The sequence below is a fragment of the Leptinotarsa decemlineata genome, unplaced genomic scaffold (assembly GCF_025532065.1).
Source record: "Leptinotarsa decemlineata unplaced genomic scaffold, Ldec_3_MD MMD2_tig00003335_RagTag_RagTag, whole genome shotgun sequence".
Taxonomy (NCBI): domain Eukaryota; kingdom Metazoa; phylum Arthropoda; class Insecta; order Coleoptera; family Chrysomelidae; genus Leptinotarsa; species Leptinotarsa decemlineata.
The window spans coordinates 6378145-6399859 of record NW_027412587.1 but is presented as its reverse complement, the minus strand read 5'-3'; the positions used below and the strand labels follow the sequence as shown (position 1 = coordinate 6399859).

The 21715-nt window shown below is 33.9% G+C and overlaps 1 protein-coding gene across 3 annotated transcripts in view; it reads right to left on the bottom strand.

Annotated features, from left to right (window-relative positions):
• Positions 1 to 21715, bottom strand: part of LOC111503773 (uncharacterized) — a 152322-nt gene that overhangs the window by 87982 nt on the left and 42625 nt on the right. The window lies entirely within an intron of this gene.

The following is a 21715-nucleotide window of genomic DNA, read 5'->3' as shown; positions in this document are numbered from 1 at the left end:
GACAAAAAATGGGATTTCGTAAAAAGTGATGGTATATGTTTTTCTTGTTTGGGAACATCTCACAAAATAAAATCCAGAGGTTCCAAATTCCACTCATCAACTTCATTGTGAGAATGCTAGTAAACAATACACAAATATCTGCCAACCCAATCACATATTCCATTGAGACGTGAGGAAGGGATTTATCAAATTTTGTACACATGTTGAGATGTAACAAGAGTCGGATTCAAGTGTAAACGTTGAATCTATTTATTTTATGAAGAATCAAGTTTTTACACCATGATATTTATATGAATCTTAGTTTATGCAATAAATAAATATGCATCAGTTAACTTAGCAACTAGGCATCACAATCTCTACGCACTGTCTAAGGACGGTGGAACATTGTAGATTGACATATGACTATAGACATCCCCTTCATAACTATATACCCAGGTATAACGATTCATGTGGGTTCCCAATTTCACAAAAATCTCTCATGAATAGAATAGTACATGATTATTCCTATGAAAGAGAAGAAAAAAAAAAGTCATTCAGACATGACACTGAAATCAGATACTCTAATTTGAATATCCGTGTAGAATATTTTTATTTTTTCAGTCAAATTCTGAAAACGCAGTTCCCAAAGTAGTTTTGATATTTACCTAAAACTCGTTGTATGCAGTACTGCCAAACTTGATATGTGAATTCCCCCTTGCATGTTTCTCTGAACTGACCTCATGCGGTCAGTGTGAACTTCGAAATATTTTAGTGCAGGTTAAACTTAAGATTATGTTTAGATACACTGAAGGTAACTTTCAAGAGAAGTTTGTGCCAGGGCGATGGAAGTTTTCACCAGCCTTTATTATAGAAGACGTTCAAAATCAATACACACTCAATATAACCGTAAATATTGAGAATCGTATATTTTAAATACTGGTTCAGATTTACAATTTCATCATACCAACAAAGCTGATTATTTTGAAATGACATCAAATCATTAATAATTTTTGAAACATGTTTTAGGAAACTGACAATTTACTGAATGAGAATTTTGAAAATATATCGAGTGAGTTGAAGTATATCAAAAAAAAACAGAGAAAACGAGGATGGAAAGGAGTGAGGCGTGCATATTGAGTTGGAAATCAAAAATAACAATTAGCAGTTCCATATTTCAGAATTTCATACTAACTCATTCTCATTTATTTTATGATACTAACTTATCCGAATATTTCGGGTGTGCATGTTGTTCAATATTAATTCCGTTTTGTACACATCGTACGAATCCAATGTATTTTTTTCCTGAAGCTCATACAGTGTGACCCATTTTTAATGGAAACACCCCCCTAAAATTTGAAGTTGTAAACCGATTTTAATAATTTTTTTTGAAATGTCAAGTACTAAAAGTCTACCTTGGGACAAAATTTGAAATGTTTATTGAAGTTTCAGGGCATACTACGATATTATTTCTTAATCGAAAATCGGGATCTTTTATTAGCGATTTTTTTATTGAAAAAATCACTACGCCACTGGATTCAGAGTGCCTCTAAACAGGTGTTACCAAAATGTCATGAAAAATATTCATTATTAACAAAGTTATGACAACTCAAAAATTCGAAAACTCACACAGCTAACATTCACAAAAAATACCCTATATCAACAGATATAGTCATGAGAATATGTTTTTTATGATTTCAACAATAAATTGCCGCCAGATGAAAAAAAAACAAATAGCGTAAATATTTTTAATGAAAATAACGGAATTACATTCAAGTTTTCACGCAAATTAACTAAAACTAAGACCTAATATTTCAATTTAAATCTTAGTTGCCATGGAAATGATATTACAGTTTGACACTTGTGAAAGATTTAAGTGTACTATTGTCAACAATATTCACCATACAGTTCTTCGAAGTATTTTGTGTCACGGTTGCAAGATTGAGCGTAAGAGAGAAAATTGAAATTGTACGCCTTTCGGGAGATGACGTTATAAGTGCTAGAGAGGTTTGTAGAGTATTTAATGAGAGACATCCAAATCGTCCTCGTATTAGCTGTGGTACGGTAAATAAAATAAATAAAATATTCAATGAAACTGGTGCAGTATCAAAAATGATGTTAAAAAGTAATCCTGTACAAAGACGGAACACAGGAATGATCAAATCATTTTAGATCATTTCGGAAATGATCCTAATGCCAGTATGAGGAATGCCACTTTTGATTTGAATATTCCACGAGAAACTATTCGGAGATGTCTCAAGGCGGAGAATATTAAACCTTTCAAGCCAAAATTTTTACACACACTTCAAGAAGGCGACAAACAAGACGCCTGGAATATTGTTTATGGGCCCAAGGGAATATTTAAACAATAGAAATTTCCTAAAAAATATTTTATATACCGACGAAGCCACTTTCACTACAAATGGAGTAGTGTCATCACAGAATTGTCACTATAATAATAATAAACTGTAAAAGCCAGTATTCCCAAAAAAATCAACGTCTGTTGTGGGATATTGAACGAACGAATTATTGGTCCTGTCTTTTTTGAAGAAAACATTAATGCGCAAAGGTTTCTAGAATTTTTAAACACAGAGTTTTGAGATGCTATTCACGAGCTGCCAATCAATGAACGATCAAATTTAATTGTCCAGTTAGATGGGTATTCAGTTCATTATGCCAGAGCTGTGAGGCGATGGCTCAACGAACATTTTCCAAACCGATGCATAGGCCGTGGTAGTCCGTTTATAGAGTGGCCACCCAGATCTCCAGACCTCACAGTTTTGGACTTTTTTCTCTGGGGACTTCTCACACAAAAGGTTTACAAAAACCGCTCAAGAGATAGAAATGAACTTTGTGCAAGAATTCGACAGGTATGTGCAGATATTAGCCCTCAAGAACTAAGGAACGTAATCAGAAACATTCGTAGGCGCTACGATACATATACGTTGTGAATTAGTAGAGGCTACTAGAATATGAGTTAGAATCAATTGTTGCACTGAATCGAAACATTTCAATAATTTGTTATTAGTTACGTTTATTAAAATTTTTTGCTTCATTGTTAGTTGAATTGTGTTAATGTAATTCCGTTATTTTCATTAAAAATATTTACGCTATTTGTTCAAGAGTGTTTCTATCTGCCTCGCTATAGTGACCTTCTAATTACAAACGAAAATTGTTCGTATTGGAATTGTGGTAAACGCAAATCAATCTTATAATCATAGTGAATCCAATTGTTTTTTTCAAAATGTGAGAAGCAAATTTTCTGATGAATCGCAAACAACTGAAATTTTGACAAGTTCTACGAAAAAACAGAAAATATGCATTGTAAGCTCTCATTTCATGAACAACAGAAATAAAAGTGAACCTACAATTATTGACTGCATATTTTTGTGTAGGGAATAGTGATGAATCTATAACTTGGATCTGTGAAAAAATTAAAATGCGAAATGGAAAAGATTTCCTTTTTTGTTTTGTTAGAATTATAAAATTGTAATGATAATAAACACAGTAAATGGAATGAGGACTTATGCATATACTATTCAACAGATAAAGTGAAAAGGAGATAAAATGTACTTTATTGTCACAGAAATCAATGTCTCTCATTGACAAAGTTTAGTATCTAAACAATGATATTAGAAATTGAAGGGTATCAATACATCATAGTTATTTTATATGATTTGTCAATTCAAAAAATAACTGCAGTAATTTTCAATAATTAGAAACAATATAACTACATAAACAAATTTGTTGAGTCACGATGAATACATATAGAACAAACATACTCATGTATATATATCCATGTACATATATGAGATGAAAAAAAATTTCATTGGAAAAATGAAGAACGTTATATATCCAAAAAAAAAACAAAAAATATCATCATTACCCCTTGGTCAAAGACGAACGGATTGGTTTAAGTTTGACAATAGTCGTGTCACTAAGTGTTCTGGCGAAGTATTGAATCTATTGGAGCCTCTGGAGACACCCTACATTTTGTTTTATAAGAGAGAGGACATTGGCTGATTGGAATCTTCAGATGAAGTGGTGCTGCAGGTTTTTCCGGATTTTCCTGCAGCTGAAAAAGCAAATGCGCCACTGGAATCGATGAAGTCGCCTCGGAGCGCCAATTGATTTTTGTTATTGTTTTATAATTTCACGATTTGTATTTTGGAAATTCATCGAGTTTATAATACATTTTTTTGCTTCCACGAATTGAATAATTTGACGTGAGACATATTTTCTTAGCATGACAGCATCTTTAAAATCTTCTTTTTTTTTCGGAGAAGGGAAACATAGATTCTGAACTAAAGTTGCAGATGAATGTTCAAATTCTCTCACTTGTTAACAATGGTCTACATTACTCTCGCATTCTCGTTTCAAATAGGTACCTTCTCACTTCATCAGCAGAGAAACTGAGTGAAAAATCTGTTAACTGCGATATTCCAAAAAGAAATGAGCTTCAACCAGAAAGTGGTGAAGTATTTCATTAGCAATGACTTCTAAAGCTTAGCATACCGACGACAAATTTTTCATCTTCAAACGTGTGGTGGTCAGAGTTTAATTTCGATACCTAGAAACTTCGAATGTCCTTTGCTCTCTTAAATCCACTCATTCGGCCTCCTAAAATTCTCGTGATAATTGCTGAAGGTTTATGAATTATTTTTATTATCTTCAAACTAAAATTCACTCTTTGACTGATTTCAATCTCCAATGCATATGTACTATCACTCTTCCTCGTTCCATTCTCATACTTCCTGTATACATATTTTCGAAAATCAACTTTCCGTATCAGATTCCACCCTAGTGTTCTGCAAACTGGAAGAAACCAATCTAATAATGACATCTACACCTGAAAATACACTATTTCCTAATCGACATCATCCTCTCCCTTTTTTAACTCCTGTAACATGATCTTCTATCTCGGATGAGTTAAGGAAAATTCTCCGGGGAGCCCCGCAAAATCTCTCAAATATCACTTACTTGGGAGCTGGAATCTCGAGGGGTTGACAATTCTAGTCGTTAAGGTGATTTTCCACGAAACGGACAAAACCGCAACAAAACAGCAACTGTGTCGATATCGACAAAACAAAAACTTGAGTTGTTGAAAAAAAGCTTTTTGAAGACTTAATGTCGCAGGCGAATGTTTTTGTTCACAACGAAATGCCCTGTCTGCAGGCGGAAAGATCAGAAGGTTTCGGTGTTTTTGTAAACCTTGTCACCGACCGTAGAAACGGTGTGACATTGTTACTTTATTTGAAATGTTGATCTGTGGTGGGTATTGATTTCATCATCTGGATGATGTTGTTATGATGATGAAAACTGTCCGTGTAGTGGAAACGACAGAAAACATTTCACAACGAAACACGTGGACTTCGATTTTGTTTTTGAACTGAAACGAGTTTTTTGTTTATGTTTCTGAAAACGAAACTAGTGGCAAGCGAGTCCGTTTGGTGGAAATCCGCCCTTGGAACTTTTACAATACATTAAAATAGGAGTCTGAGACCTCAGTATATTTATTTTAATTCATTCAAAGTTCAAGGGTTCTATGTTTTCAAGTAAATTGAGTTACTATAATGGAAAAAAGAGAATTGAAACTTTCTATATTTTTTACCACTTTCATTTGTAACTAATGTTACTGCAGTTTCGTCCTATAAGGACATTTTCAAATTTATACATACGGTAGTTTTAGAGTTGAATTTTATATGGATGTCACTAATTTTTTAGAATTCTCTATCTTCAAACCTCTAGTTACATCAGAAACTTTTTTGGTACATAATGAACAACTACTTCTACTGTTCCATTTTTCTCCGGATTTTCAATATTCTATTTTTCATCTGCCGGAATTTCACTACTAATTCTTGAATATAACCGAAGTAGGTGTATATCTGTTTACTCTCATCAAACAAAGTTGTCTTCACTCTTGCACACTGATTGTTCGTGAAATGTCATTCAACTAGCTAACCCGTCAAACTTCATACCGCCTTATAATTGATAAATATAGCATTAGGCTATAAACTGAGTCATATTAAACTCGTATCGTGTATATGAAGCACGAAGAGTTCTATTTTTTCCAGTAAATTCATTCAGAGAAAACTAACTTTTAGTCATCTCCTGATGATGCTAATTTGGTTAGCGAAACGCGAGTCACTTTTTCATTTCTGATGTCGAAAAAATATTTCCGATAGATCACCACCTTGAACTGAAAGGGGTACATTTTTGGAAGAGATGAATTTTGGAAATAAAACTTTTTGACTTCCACTTAGAACCATGTCTATTCAAAAAATTGTGTCTGAATTCAAGATAAACTCTTCATATAGATGTTTAGATCATGCGTAGAAGTTATTTTCAGACGCAAATTATGCATCTATTGTAGAGGGTTTATTTGAAACTTAATTACTTTTTTCTTTTCCATGGAAGTTCTTCAACTTTTTTGAATAAAGATGGAGAAGTGGAAGCCAAAAAGCTGTTCCGTATCACCAGCTAGCTTGAACAATGACTAACATCAACATATTTCCAGTGGGATGGAAAATTCCGTGAGAAAAAAGCCTCCACACCATATAGTTTCCTTCATTTTTATATGTCAACTGTGAAAAATTGATCTAGTTTCGTTTCCTTTGAACCACAATGTATGACAAAATTAGGCTTTGTTAAACACTTAATGCTTTATGCATAAAGTTCTATTTGATATTTTTGCAGGTATTCAGTTGACAGGATATCTTTCTCAGTTTTTCATAAGAAAGGGATCAGTTCTAAAGAGCTAAATCCTTAAACGCCTCTGATATATTTATAGTTCGAGAAACATTCGACATCCCTTTGAAAAACAGTCGAAACACTACCAGTCGAACGGTTTTCCGCATTACACACTTCAAATAACATTATCTTAATTTCGTTCGTTTCTGTGAGTCCCATAGGATAATTCGGTGCCTTCTGAAAGGAGGATGTGAGTTAATCCAACCTCACAGGAGTTTCGAAAAAGCTTTCAGAACTAATTTTATCAGAATGTATGATGTCTGTGAAAAAAAGACTGAACACGCTGTTATTCTCAGACTGGAAAAATTGAATTATCGCGTTTCAAAAGTGTGAAATGAGGAGTAGAAACGCTGAAATTCTTGTTTTGTATTTGATGTTAGTTGCATCGACTCTTTGAGTGTTACTTTCGATTTATGGGAAGTCTATGTTTAAAATTCACAGTGCCACCTAGGGAGCATCATGGGCATTCCCCAAGGCTCTGTTTTGGAGTCAATTTCATTTTTATTCTTTACGAATGATATGGACAGTATCGACTCTTCTTCCAGCTTCATTAGATATGTAAATGATATTACTATTCTTGTCTCTGAAAAATGTGAAAATGCCTTGAAACAGAAGTGTACCACTGCTGTTGGTAACCTCATTTCATGGTGTGATCAGAACTCTGGTAATAAGACAAATATAATTCGATTCCACAACTACCAAAAACAATGCGAAACTTCAACAATAAAAACTGATGATATCTTAATCGAGCTTACTTTAGATATATATATATATATATATATATATATATATATATATATATATATATATATATATATATATATATATATATATATATTTGATTGATGCAACTAATTTTCCGTTATTTTGAGTATTTCAATATTAAATTCTACAAAAAGGATTTGAAGCTTTATATCTTCTATTGAAATCAAAACACAACAAGATCTCACATTCAATATATTAAACAAAACCATACACATTCCTAGAGAAGATCTAACACGAAAAAGAGTACTTGATACAGAACAAATACAGGCAAATTTATCTAAAGTACCTGAAATACCTGAGTTAAGACGCTCTGATCGTAGGTATAAAGAGACAGACAACAGGATGACCAGTTCAGTTTGAGAAGTGCCAGATTTATTATTGAAATATATATATATATATATATATATATATATATATATATATATATATATATACTGATGATGCCCAATAGGCTGAAACAGCTGTCTACCGGTGGCTCTTAAATTGAAATCAATATGGTAGTGATCAAAAAGTACTTATCTATTTATTTTATATATATATATATATATATATATATATATACTGATGATGCCCAATAGGCTGAAACAGCTGTCTACCGGTGGCTCTTAAATTGAAATCAATATGGTAGTGATCAAAAAGTACTTATCTATTTATTTTATATATATATATATATATATATATATATATATATATATATATATATATATATATACATATATATAGATATATATATATATATATATATTTTAATATTAATGATAGCACCAGTAACCACATCGTTTCATTTTCATTAGTTTGTGACTTATATCGAATTCACAAAATGATGACAAACGTATTTTTTCTCATTAACCACCTGTGAGTATTATAATATTAAACTATTGACTTCAACTATTTGAAAGAAATAATTATTTGTTCATCTCAACGTTTTTTCTTATCATCTAATCTGCATCAATTGTAGGAGAGATATTTCCAAATACCAATCGAAGAGCGTAATGATGTAGTAGGGGAAAGGCGTTTATAAAGAACCTAGTGTGAGAATTTTCCACCCAATTTGTGAGAAGGCACGTGAAATCGAACCTGTCAGTAACATATGAAACCATATATAGTCAATTTTACGTTTACAGCTGTAGATCCACTCTAGTAATGAAATTCCATAAAATTCGCAATAATCAGACTTAACAATTACCAATTATCGCTTGTTGGTTAAGATAATGTTATATAACTTGCAATGAATAATTTTGATACAGTACATGATGACAAATGATTCTTTGATACACAAGAATTATAAATAAACTAAGCTGGTATTGAGCTGGTATTGAATGAAATTATCCTGGTCAAATTTAAAGGAGGTAATTTATCAAGACAGATTAGTTCTTGGGAAAAAAGCTGTTTGACTTCCAATCTCTTCATGTTTATTCATGATATACATACATCAGTTACTAATATTCAAATACTTCGGAGTTTTCTGAGAGCAATGACGTAATTATTCTTTTACCCCACGACATGGCATCCACCGAATTCAGTGATTTGATGTGGCTTTTTAGGGACCTTCATCAACGCAGGCTGAGAGAACAGACTGCATCTCCTGAACCATTATACAGTGCATTTCTTAAATGCCCCCCCCTTTTAATTTTTTTTTATCTCAAATTGAAATTTGAGATAATAAAATTAATTTATTTTGAAGTGAAATTGACAGATGAAACTTCCAAGATAGCGACTGGGTGCCACCTAGGGATAAAAATTAAAAGGAAAGGGGGGTCTTGTGACACATTTTTGAAGCGCCTGACAAATGCTTCACAACCCTAGAATATAATGTCAATATCTTGAACTACTACAAAATGGCGAAACTTTTAATAATAGCCTGAATACATTGGCATTTAACTACATAATATGGGGTAATAAGCATGAGGTCAGTTCAGAAGATGCTCGAAATGGTTGCATTGAACTTCTTGACATATGAACAGCCTATCCGATATTTTATGCCAAAAGTTTTCGAACACAGTAACGTCAATATCTCTACAAGTATTTATTATTCTCTGCCGTATATCCAATATTGAAGCAGGTTCAGTTTCGTACACCTTTTGCTTCAAATAGCCTCATAAAAAAGCCCAAAGGTGTCAAATCTGACGAGAGGGCTGGGCATTCTGTAGGACCTCGACGGCCAATCCAACGATCGAGAAAAGAAGTATCCAAATAGTTCATTACTTGCCTGGAGTAATGTGGTGGTGCTCCATCTTGTTGGGATACAATATCCATATCGAATTCATTACAATTCGCTTCGACTATTTCAGTGATGAGAGGGTCAACAGTAGTTTCCAGCATATTCAAATACAGTTCCCCCGTTGAATTTTGATCAATTAATAGAGGTCCTATAATATGGTTTCCCAATATTCCTGTCCAAACGTTGATTTTTTCTGGATATTGGGTATGTATTTCCGGAAAACGTGAGGGTTAGTGTCACTCCAATAACGGCAATTTTGTCTGTGAACATTGCCGTTTGAGAAAAATGTACATTCGTCACTAAAACAAATATTGTGCGGTTAGGTAGGATGCCTTGCAATGGTTTGCGTCACGATTTTGCAGAATTCTGTTCCTCGATCAGGGTCATCTTCAGTTAATTGGTGTTCTATTTTAATTTTGTATGGATGATACCTATTCCTCTTTAAAAGTCTCCACACAGTAGAAGGAGGCACCTCACAAACATTCGCCTTGGAATAAGTGGACTTCAGGATTTACTAGGTACCATCTCACCAATTTATTAGTACTTTCTGTTCTTCCGGAATGGAGGGATGACCTCAGGGCTTTTTGTTATGTAGGTACCACTACCTCTAGTTGTGAATTTGGATACACGTTACCTCAAATATTTTTTCAGATAGGATGATTCGGAAAACGTTTATTAAAAATCCTTTCAGTCTCTGAAAGTTACGCGTCGCACTGTAAATAAAAATCGCTCTCTTTAAATTTTTTCTTCCAATGAACGAGAATTGTTGACGTGGTACCTTTCTATTAGTAAAACCGAAAACTAAATGAGAATATTATAACTGAACAATGATGTTCATTGTCGTACTGACTTTTTTTGTCGTTTTTACAAACAAAAAATAACTTAACAAACCTTATCTGGTTGGTGGTATTGCCATAAGGCAGATAAAAAGGAATTTTTCTAGAAATATATGTTTGAAAAAATTCTGTTTAAAATCTGTTTTTCCGTTAATCAGCTGTCGCCCCCATACGAACGACAACTCTCAGAATTTGAGAAACTTGTGCGAGCTTAGGACTAACGAGGTCTTATTTTTTAACATGTGGTTCCTACCAAGGTTGCAGAATCATTCCAGCTTCAACCAGATACATTCTCTCGAGAAAAATATCTGGTGAGGCGAGAATCGAACCCAAGGCCTTCCGATCGTGAGTCGGGCTCACTACCACCGCGGCCACTTCCACGACAATATCGATATTAATATAGCGCCCAGTCGCCATCTTGAAAATTTCGTTTATCAATTTCACTTCAAAATAAAGTATTCATGCATTAATTCCATTATCCCAAACCCGTTCAAAAAATAAAAGAGGGGGGGAACATTAAAGAAATGCACTGCATATTTCCTGAGTGGATGTTTACTCCTGCAGAGGTAACCGACGATATACTAGAAGAAAATGAATTACCTGATACGTATCATCGATGGTTGAGAATTCGTTGTGTTTCACATGCCAGAAGACACTCACCACAAAATCAACCAGCTGGTTAATGAAAAATCTGATTTTTTCACATTTTTCAAAAAAATTTATTTGGTCTGGCCTTTTGATTTTCTCTTTTTCACTTCGGGCACTATTAACATTTTTGAAGTGATAACTTTTCATAGGAGGATAAACCGCTTTGTTACCTAACGCGTTGAGTCGCTAGTCCGTCTGGCGTCCCTTTCTCTCAGGCATACGCCAGCAGAAGGCAGGCTACTCCTCTCTCGTTGGACATACGCTCAGTATTCAGTGTACGCTATACGATAAAGATATATTGTTGACAGTATTATAAAAATCTAACCAACAAGCACGTAATATTCTTTCATTATATGAAACGTGGCTCAAAAATGATGATACCAACTGTGTATATGTACCTTATTGGTATAATTATTCAATCCTGCAAAAGTAACAATTGGATTATGATAGCACACTTTTTTTCCTTTCAATTTCTCCCATAACTCGTCTTGCTCTTATTTTCCTTTAGTTGAAATCGCAGTAGTAAAATCATAAGTAGTTTCATTTCCAACCTCTAAAAATATTTTCATTTCAAGAAAGAAGCTAGAAATATTTGTTAAAAATCAATAAATAAAATTTGAACTCGATTTTTTTTCTTTGTTGGATCGAATAATCAATCCATGTGTACCGTTCAAGTTCAAAACTTTTTCGTAAATATCTAAACAAACGTTCTTAAACGTTCAATACCTCTTCTAGACCTGTACTATATAACGTCTATATTTCTAATAGTGTTTTCCAGCCAGCAAATACAAAACAAAAAATATAATTTAGGATCCCCACAGAATGGTATGAAGTAAAACATGAAAATGACTTGATATTGCGGTAAAACAGAAGGCACTCCGTTATGAACTGGCTCTTTTCTCGTGCGAATTTACAAGTTATACAAGAAACTGTAAGCTACCTACCGGTCTCGAAGTGAATTATTAGTGAAAGGAAAAAATCGTATAGCCCAGTCCTAGTGGATCTCTGTTGAACTACTCACAATTCATATGTATTCTCGACTGAATGGTCAAACTACATTATACTATCAATCAAGAACGTGAAATGCTAAAGTTGGAAATAATGCTAATATCCGTTATTATTTCTAATAAGACATTCGATATCAAAAGTTCATTGCCTCATCGCTTTTAATAATGTCTTCCGCAGCTATAGACGAAAAGTCGAACATGAAAATATGCAAACCACGGACAGCAAGCCGCAAAATCGCTTTGTCACTTTTGTTATTCTTCTAAATGATATTGAACTGACATAACCCAATTTTTCAGAAACGATTGGGAGAATGAAAGCTTACTCCGTCGAATGCGTGCTACTGGCGTCTTTGGTGGAATGGTGGCTTTTCTACATTTTAAGTAGAAAACCAAAACCGTTTCGTTTGTAATAACGTTCTTCATTATTATAGTTTTGATGACAGAAACGGAAATATCTGGTCAGTTGATACTGGTGTGCCCCGATAATACAGTGTGACCCATTTTTAATGGAAACACCCCCCTAAAATTTGAAGTTGTAAATCGATTTCAATAATTTTTTTTTTAAATGACAAGTACTATAAGGTCTACTTTGGGACAAAATTTGAAATGTTTATTAAAGTTTCAAGACATACTACGATATTTTTTCTTAGTCGCAAATCGGGATTTTTTATTAGCGACTTTGTTATTGAAAAAATCACTACGCCACTGGATTCAGAGTGCCTCTAAATAGGTGTGACCAAAATTTCATGAAAAAATATTCATTATTAACAAAGTTATGACAACTCAAAAATTCGAAAACTCACACAGCTAACAGTCACAATATATCATTTTTTTTATGATTTCAACAATAAAGTGCCGCCAGATGAAAAAAAACAAATAGCGTAAATATTTTTTACATTCACACAATTCAACTAACAATGAAGCAAAAAATTTTAATAAACGTAACTAATAACTAATTATTGAAATGTTTCGATTTAGTGCAACAATTGATTCTAACTCATATTCTAGTAGCCTATACTAAGCCACAACGTATTTCGATACATGTGTCCTAGCGAATGTTTCTTATTACGTTCCTTAGTTCTTAAGGGCTAATATCTGCACATACCTGTCGAATTCTTGCACAAAGTTCATTTCTATCTCTCGAGCGGTGTTTGTAAACCTTTTGTGTGAGAAGTCCTCAGAGAAAAATGTCCAAAACTGTGAGGTCTGGAGATCTGGGTGGCCACTCTATAAACGGACTACCACGGCCTATCCATCGGTTTGGAAAATGTTCGTTAAGCCATTGCCTCACAGCTCTGGCATAATGAACTGAACACCCATCTAACTGGACAATTGAATTTGATCGTTCATTGATTGGCAGCTCGTGAATAACATCCCAAAACTCTGTGTTTAAAAATTCTAGAAACCTCTGCGCATTAATGTTTTCCTCAAAAAAGAAAGGACCAATAATTCGTTCGTTCAATATCCCACACCAGACGTTGATTTTTTGGGAATACTGGCTTTTACAGTTTATTACACAGCTAGGATTATCCGCTGCCCAATAGCGACAATTCTGTGATGACACTACTCCATTTGTAGTGAAAGTGGCTTCTTCGGTATATAAAATATTTTTTAGGAAATTTCTATTGTTCAAATATTCCCCTTGGGCCCATAAACAATATTCCAGGCGTCTTGCTTTGTCGCCTTCTTGAAGTGTGTGTAAAAATTTTGGCTTGAAAGGTTTAATATTATTCGCTTTGAGACATCTCCGAATAGTTTCTCGTGGAATATTCAAATCTAAAGTGGCATTCCTTATACTGGCATTAGGATTATTTCCGAAATAATTTAAAATGATTTGGTCATTCCTGTCATTCCTGTTTCGTCTTTGTACAGGATTACTCTTTAACATCATTTTTGATACTGCACCAGTTTCATTGAATATTTTATTTATTTTATTTACCGTACCGCAGCTAATACCAGGACGATCTGGATGTTTCTCATTAAATACTCTACAAACCTCTCTAGCACTTCTAACGTCATCTCCCGAAAGGCGTACAATTTCAATTTTCTCTTACGCTCAATCTTGCAGCCATGACACAAAATAATTCGAATAACTGTAAGGTGAGTATTGTTGACAATAGTACACTTAAATCTTTCACAAGTGTCAAACTGTAAAATAATTTCCATGGCAACTAAGATTTAAATTGAAATATTAGGTCTTAGCTTTAGTTAATTTGCGTGAAAACTTGAATGTAATTCCCGTTATTTCCATTAAAAATATTTACGCTATTTGTTTTTTTTTCATTTGGCGACACTTTATTGTTGAAATCATAAAAAAAATATTTTCATGACAATATCTGTTGATATAGGGTGTTTTTTGTAACTGTTAGCTGTGTGAGTTTTCGAATTTTTGAGTTGTCATAACTTTGTTAATAATGAATATTTTTTCATGAAATTTTGGTCACACCTGTTTAGAGGCACTTTGAATCCAGTGGCGTAGTGATTTTTTCAATAAAAAAATCGCTAATAAAAAATCCCGATTTTCGACTAAGAAAAAATGTCGTAGTATGCCCTGAAACTTCAATAAACATTTCAAGTTTTCTCCCAAGGTAGACCTTTTAGTACTTGACATTTCAAAAAAAAATTATTGAAATCAGTTCACAATTTCAAATTTTAGGGGGGTGTTTCCATTAAAAATGGGTCACACTGTATATATTTAACCAAAAAAACAATTTCAAAAGTATCCATTGAAACTTCATCATAAGATGTTTATTGCGGGTCACTTCTTTTTCAATAATGCAGTTGCTAGAAAAAAATATAGAAATATCAAGAATGAGTATTCCACCAATGATATATAGGAAGAGATAAAATATCATTTGCAAAATGCAACCCTGTTACCACCGATTTGGTAAAAAATACATACAGTTAACTACTCTGTAATATTCATCATGTATATTACAATTTGTAATATCTATCGATATTATTAGAGTCAAGTCAAACATTAGACAACTTCAATCAGAAAACATGAGATTTTTTTCGAATGCTTCCCTCTTATCAAAAAGTTATCTGATCATTCGCGAACAAATTTCGAAACCGCGATTCTAAATGCGTTACAATTTATTCAATAGTTTACAATACTCTATTCTTGTCCCCTTGATATTCTCCATTTATACTGCACATTAGTGCACATTGACCATCGAATCTACAATCTTGTCAAAGTTATTTTTATAAAGATGACTCTCAACTTCAAAAAAGATATCCAACTGAAATGAAAAATAATGCATATAAACTCGTGAACATGCTCAGATCAAAAATCGAGGAAATATTATTCGTCAGTTTTCATTATATCCTCGTCCAAGATAAATCTTTTGGGTCCTTAGATGAAGAGTTTTGATAGATGCATTCTTGGAACCCAACATCTTTTTTTTCACATGAAAAATTCAAGTGTGAGTCTCTTGAAACGTCCAATTATCAATGACATGAATGTAATATACAGTCAAAAATTGATTATCGAATAGATGAAAAAAAATCCAAAAAGTACAAAACCCTTGAAGTGGGTAAAGTTCAGGACAGGATATTGAATCTGCACAAATGGTTCTGAAACCGACAATGGGACTAGAGCTGGAATACATGTCGCGGAAAGAATTCAAATTCACGTTACAACTACCTGCTCGTCAATACATATCCGTTTTTCAAGCGAAGTACATGCAATCTTGAGTGCTCAAAGAGTAACTATTTGAAGCTTCAACAAAATGAGCAGATAAATATTCCTACAGACAGCCAGGCTGCATTTGGGTCACTGATCACTCCAAATGTGACGTCGAGACTAGTCTGGTAATACCGTGGAGAACTGAGAAAACGAGGCAACAAGAATAGGTTGACTCTATACTGAATGGCAGGATACTCTGCGGTTCACAGGTAACTAAAAAGGTAGACACTGATCATCAGCTTCAAATATTTGCCATGAACTAGCTATAAAGGTACCAAATCTCCAGTACGGAACCAAATCATTGAATATGTCAATAATGTAAGATGAATAATAAACAATAAGATACATTAATACAAAATATGCTAAGAATGATTATGAAGCTACTTGTTGGAAATTATCCATTTAAAGAAAAAAACGCATGTATAATGAAGACCTCAACTGCGAATTGGTAAGAAATTTATGGATATCTTGAATTATGTTCTGATTAATAGAATTTGGAAACTCTAGCGTGAAATGAATCTACTCAAAACACTTTTCTCTCACCACAACAAAGATGCTGTATCTCGACGCTATATAATTTAGCACCATCAGGAGATGAATTATATTTTTATGTTCTAATAATCTCCTAATGATGCTGACTTGGTTAGCGAAACGCGCGTGAGGCAATATATTCAAACTATATCCAAATTATGTGTCTTATGGACCTCTGTGACTACAGTGTTTGCCGGAGATTTCAAACAAATAGACGAGTCAGATGAACATCAATAAATACCGTAAGTTGTGTGTCTTTTCTATTTTCTTCAAATATATCAACCCTTATAGTATTACCCTTCAACCACTTTTAGAAAATCGAAAATCGAAAATCTGTATTTCTGCTGATGCATTTAAAACGCCAGAAACATAATTTCATTTCTGTATCATGACCAACTGAAAATTAAAAATTACAAAAATGCGATCAATTATTTTCAGTTTTTAAGAAACACTTCATATATTATGTTTTTATGGCCATCATCTGAGAGATGTTCATTTTGGAACGTTGTATGTATTTTATTTTTTTATTCAAATATTGCATATTCATTGTATACAGTGTGTAAAAGCCAAATGGAATAAATTCATTATTTCGGTTACTGTAGGTACATATTTGAAAAAAAGTCCGAAACACGTCAAATGTAAATTATAATTTGACATTCTTCAACGTAAAAATGTCACCCCTAGCTTCAACACCCTTCCAATGACAGGTACAACCCCCAATTTTTCAAATGGGAAGTATAGATATGTGATATATCGTTTGAAAGGTCTCTTCATTCTCTATTCAAAAAGATTATCGATTTTCGGTTTATTGCAACAATTAAAATAAAATAAATTAAAATCATGTGGTTACCGAAATTCGATAAAATACACTCAAAAACTAAAATGTAATGCAAAACGAAATGAAATGTAGAATACGAAAAAGAACTAAGGATTTTAACGAAGTAGTTGTTAAAAGTGTTGGCAACATCCTGATCTCAAATATAACTGTCTTCTAACATTATTTAACATTCTGTCGTGACCGACCTAATCGCAAGCGTTATTCGTTTTTTCAAGTCATTAAAATCTGAAGGTTCAGTTTTGTTCTTTACATATCCTTATAAAAAGAAATCTAATGATGAAAGATCGGGTGATCGCGCTGGCCATTTAATCGATTCTCGCCTCCCTATCCACCGATTGGGAAATATTGTATCGAAGTATTGCCGGACATTAACTTGGTAATGTGCTGATGTTCCATCCTGCTGAAACCATATCGTAATCACTGGAACTTGAGGGTTTCCTGGATCAGGACATAAATTTGCTAAACTTGGAATGACATATTATATTAACATCATTTTGAAGTAGTCCCAAATAATTATCGCCATTCTTGCTCTCAATGAAAAAGGGATCAATGATATGGTTTCCTTCACTCCCTGCCCAAACATTAACCTTCTGAGGGTATTGCGTGTGTTTTCTCATCCAGTGAGGATTTTTTGTTGACCAGTAGCGGCAAGTTTGCCGATTAACATGACCGTTAAGAGACAAAGTACACTCATCAGAAAACATAATGTCTTCTAATTGGATGATATTGTTATCCAACATATGTCCATCATTTGTTCACAAAAATAAGTTCTTCTATCAAAATCGTCTTCCATGAGCTCCTGAGTAGGTATCATTTTATAGGGATGCATTTTATTTTTTTTTTCAATATGTTTACTATTGATATATCGCCAACATTGAATGTAGTGGATGCCTGTCTACTCGATGTATGTGGGTTTTTCTCAAACTCAAGCATCACATCTAATTTGAGTTCATCACTCATTGCATTGGCAATCTCCTTTTTTTATCTGCCCTACATGGCCAAGCTCGCGAAACTGCTTCTCTATTTTGCTTATTGTTCCTTGAGATACTGTTTTTTTATGCATTTCCGTTAATCTAACCATTTGTCAGACTTGCAGTTGAATAACTTCAAACTTAAATTAAAGTACTGACAACTAATGTTACGATCATGAAGTAAACATGTTTAATATTTCAAAAGTTCAGAATCCAACATGGTTTGTTTTCTTCTCCCTCCGTTATGCTTGATTATATTCCATCCCGGTCAAAAATATACACATATCCCTTCAATTCAAAATCGTGTCATAAACATAACATCGTGTTCGACAAAACGTCATCCTGGTAATAATGCAGATCGTAGATAAACACAGCTCGATGCTCGTGACATCTACAATCAATTTAACGAAATATCATTCCAGAGATGTGCTAGAGCTGGCAATTCAATGTTTCACATGCATATGAGTGACACTTTCCGTCGTAAAATGGTGGAAATAGGTTTAGAGGGAGAACAGACTTCCAAGGATGTAGGGATATACCCGAGATTAACAAAATAAAATTGAACAGATACTACAACAAAACAAAGTAAAGTAACCAAAGTAAACTTTCCACTGAAACTCTATAGTTAGAAGAATGGGTGAAAAACAGTTATACCAAGGAGGAGTTGACAATTTGTTGAATTAAGTTCGAATTGAAATTTTATTTCTTCATTAGATAATAACTAATTTCAAATTTTCATTCCACAGAACATTAAAATCTGAAGTTATTAAAATAGAAAAATTTTTCAGTGAATTTTCATTGAGAATAAAACTTCATCTAGTTGTCCATCAGCGTATAAAGCGTGAGAAACTTTCGAAGGGAAGAAGGAGAAATAAATAAATCATGCACATGAAACAGCAGTAAAACATTCATACGAAATAAGTAAGTATTTTTTATCGGAAACGTTTAATTAAACAAAACACTTTTTTATTCAGTTTGTATACCAAACATCCATGAGAAATCTAAACAAATGGCTACTTACACAAACAATAATTTTCCCGCAGAAAAAGTATCTTCATAAAACAAACTTCTGTAGCTGAGATTTAGTTTAGGTAGCTGTTTTCTTTTATGTTAATGGCGGGAAATGTCAGAGATCCCATCTGTGGAATCGTTAAAGCACTCTATCCTCGAATATCAAAGATAAACTATGCTCCTAAAGACAATCCGTTGCAAAGCCTATCCTCATCATCGACCTCAACAAGATTCGTCTTTCTTCACCGCAGTTTTCACTAAAGAGTAAGACTTGTGCACATTGCCAATTGCACAAATCAATTTAATGCAGAGTGGAAATGAATTCTGACTGTATGCCTCCAACTGTCAACTACGAACTGCCTTATAAAGTACTGTTCCCGAGTAGAGAGGACTGGATACTCCGGGAGAAGGAAATATTAAGAGCAGATAGTTGTTAGTCAAAAACATCTTCCGGTTCTGGTGCAGGTATTTTCAGTCGCAAACCCAGGACAGAGATATCAACCTGCCCAGGAACTTATGCGACAATATTTCAGGCAGAAATTTACGCTATTGAATTGTGTGCGGAGAGATTGGAAAAATCCAACCCCATACACAAGTCAATAAAAATATTCTCGGATAGTCAAGCAGCGTTGGAAGCTCTTGGCTCCTACCGAGCAACGTCTAAATTGGTAGCAAATTGCCAAAAACGACTCTCATCCAAAGAAAGATTTAACAGATTGTCTCTGGTGTGAATTCCTGGCCATACTGGCCTGGAAGGCAATGATGCTGCTGATTCCCTTGCAAAAAATGGTGAAAGCAGTTTCGTCGAACCAGAACCTGTCGTTTATTCACCCTTCGCAGGGTGATACCAAATAGTTGTTGGACTATAGTAGGGAAGAACTACGATGTCTAACAGGCCTTCTTACAGTTCACTGTCATTTGAATCATGATATGCAGAGAATCGGGCTGTCGGAAGACAGTGTGTGTCGCCTCTGTTCGGAAAATGATGAAACAGCAGAGCACATACTTTGTGCCTGCCCCGCTTGGGACCGAATCAGGTTTTTTGAGTTCGGCAGAGCCGTACTCTCACCATCTGACCTGAAAGACCACTCACCATTCAAACTAATCGGCTTCGTTAAGAAGCTGGGTTTATTTGGTCGAGTGTGAACAGGTGTGAGTCACAATAAACGCTTGCGGGTTGCGGTGGAGGTTCGAATAGACCCACTCACGGTAGATAAAGAAGTGGCAATTCTAATGAAGCGATTTTTGAAATATAAGTTATTTGTACATGAAGAAAGAAATATACGTTATTTGTACATGAAGAAACATTGTTCAAATGCAAGAGTGGAATTTGTGAAGGGCCATGTAAATCAAATAAGCGCTTCATTTTGCCGCTACAGGTATCGAAGTGGACATTTGAAAATGTTTTTCAACAGATACTTCCCTTTCCAAGATTTGTTTCTCGACCAGGACAATAGAGACATTTGAAAGATAAAAATTTGTTTGGCTTTTTGCTTCTCCATCTACGTACAAAAAATGTGGAAGACTCACAAAGTACAGAAAAAAGCAGTTACGTTCAAAATGAACTATTTATAAAGATGTGTAAATCTTGTATAGAAGTAACTCTCAGATACTAACTGGAAGAAAAAGCCTTTCCGAAACAAATAGTTTCATATAAAATAGTCACTATTTTTTGGGTTTGGAGGCCGTGGACTTCTAGAATTTCTTCCTGACGTTTTTCTGGTGCAGAGATTACTTAGGTTGTATAAACTCCTGAAGAAGTTAGCATGATGCATAATCCACACATCTCTGTAAAACGTTCTTTTTGGATTTAATCACAGACATCCTTCCTTCGGAAGTTCCCCACATTTTTCATTGAAGATGGAGAAGAAGAAATCCAAAAACCTTTTCACCCAATGTTTCTTCATAATTAAATGAAACTGAGCAAAAAATCGAAATTGAACAATTACAAATGAGATTGAAGAAGGTAAAAATGTTTTCAAACCAAAATACTTCACAACGTTTCGATTGTTAGTATTCACAATTGGCTTCGGGTGATGTCTGGACTGCTGCTCCAAGAGATGACAAGTAATTTGGTTTGAAACCTTTTTCACCTTTTTCAATTTCATTTGTAATTGTTCTATTTTCAGTTTTTTTGTTCAGTTTTATTTTATTGTAATTTTATTTCACGTTTTCATCGCTCAATATAATTGATATTTTTATCTATTCATATTAATTACATTTGTTTTTTCAGATATTTCAAATCATATCAGAATCATATCAGAAAGTGGAAGTCTGAACTAGTAGAATTCATTTTGCTGGTGTTTGGCTACAGATCAAAATATGTAATCGAATAGAACTTGGTGAAAAATGATAACAGTATCCATGAATTCACAAAAGACCTTTTGAAATTTGAAATGTAGAGGTTCACTGAGCTCTTTCCACAGGCATACATTTCATCAGCACTATAAAATTCAATTCCAACTACTGAAAT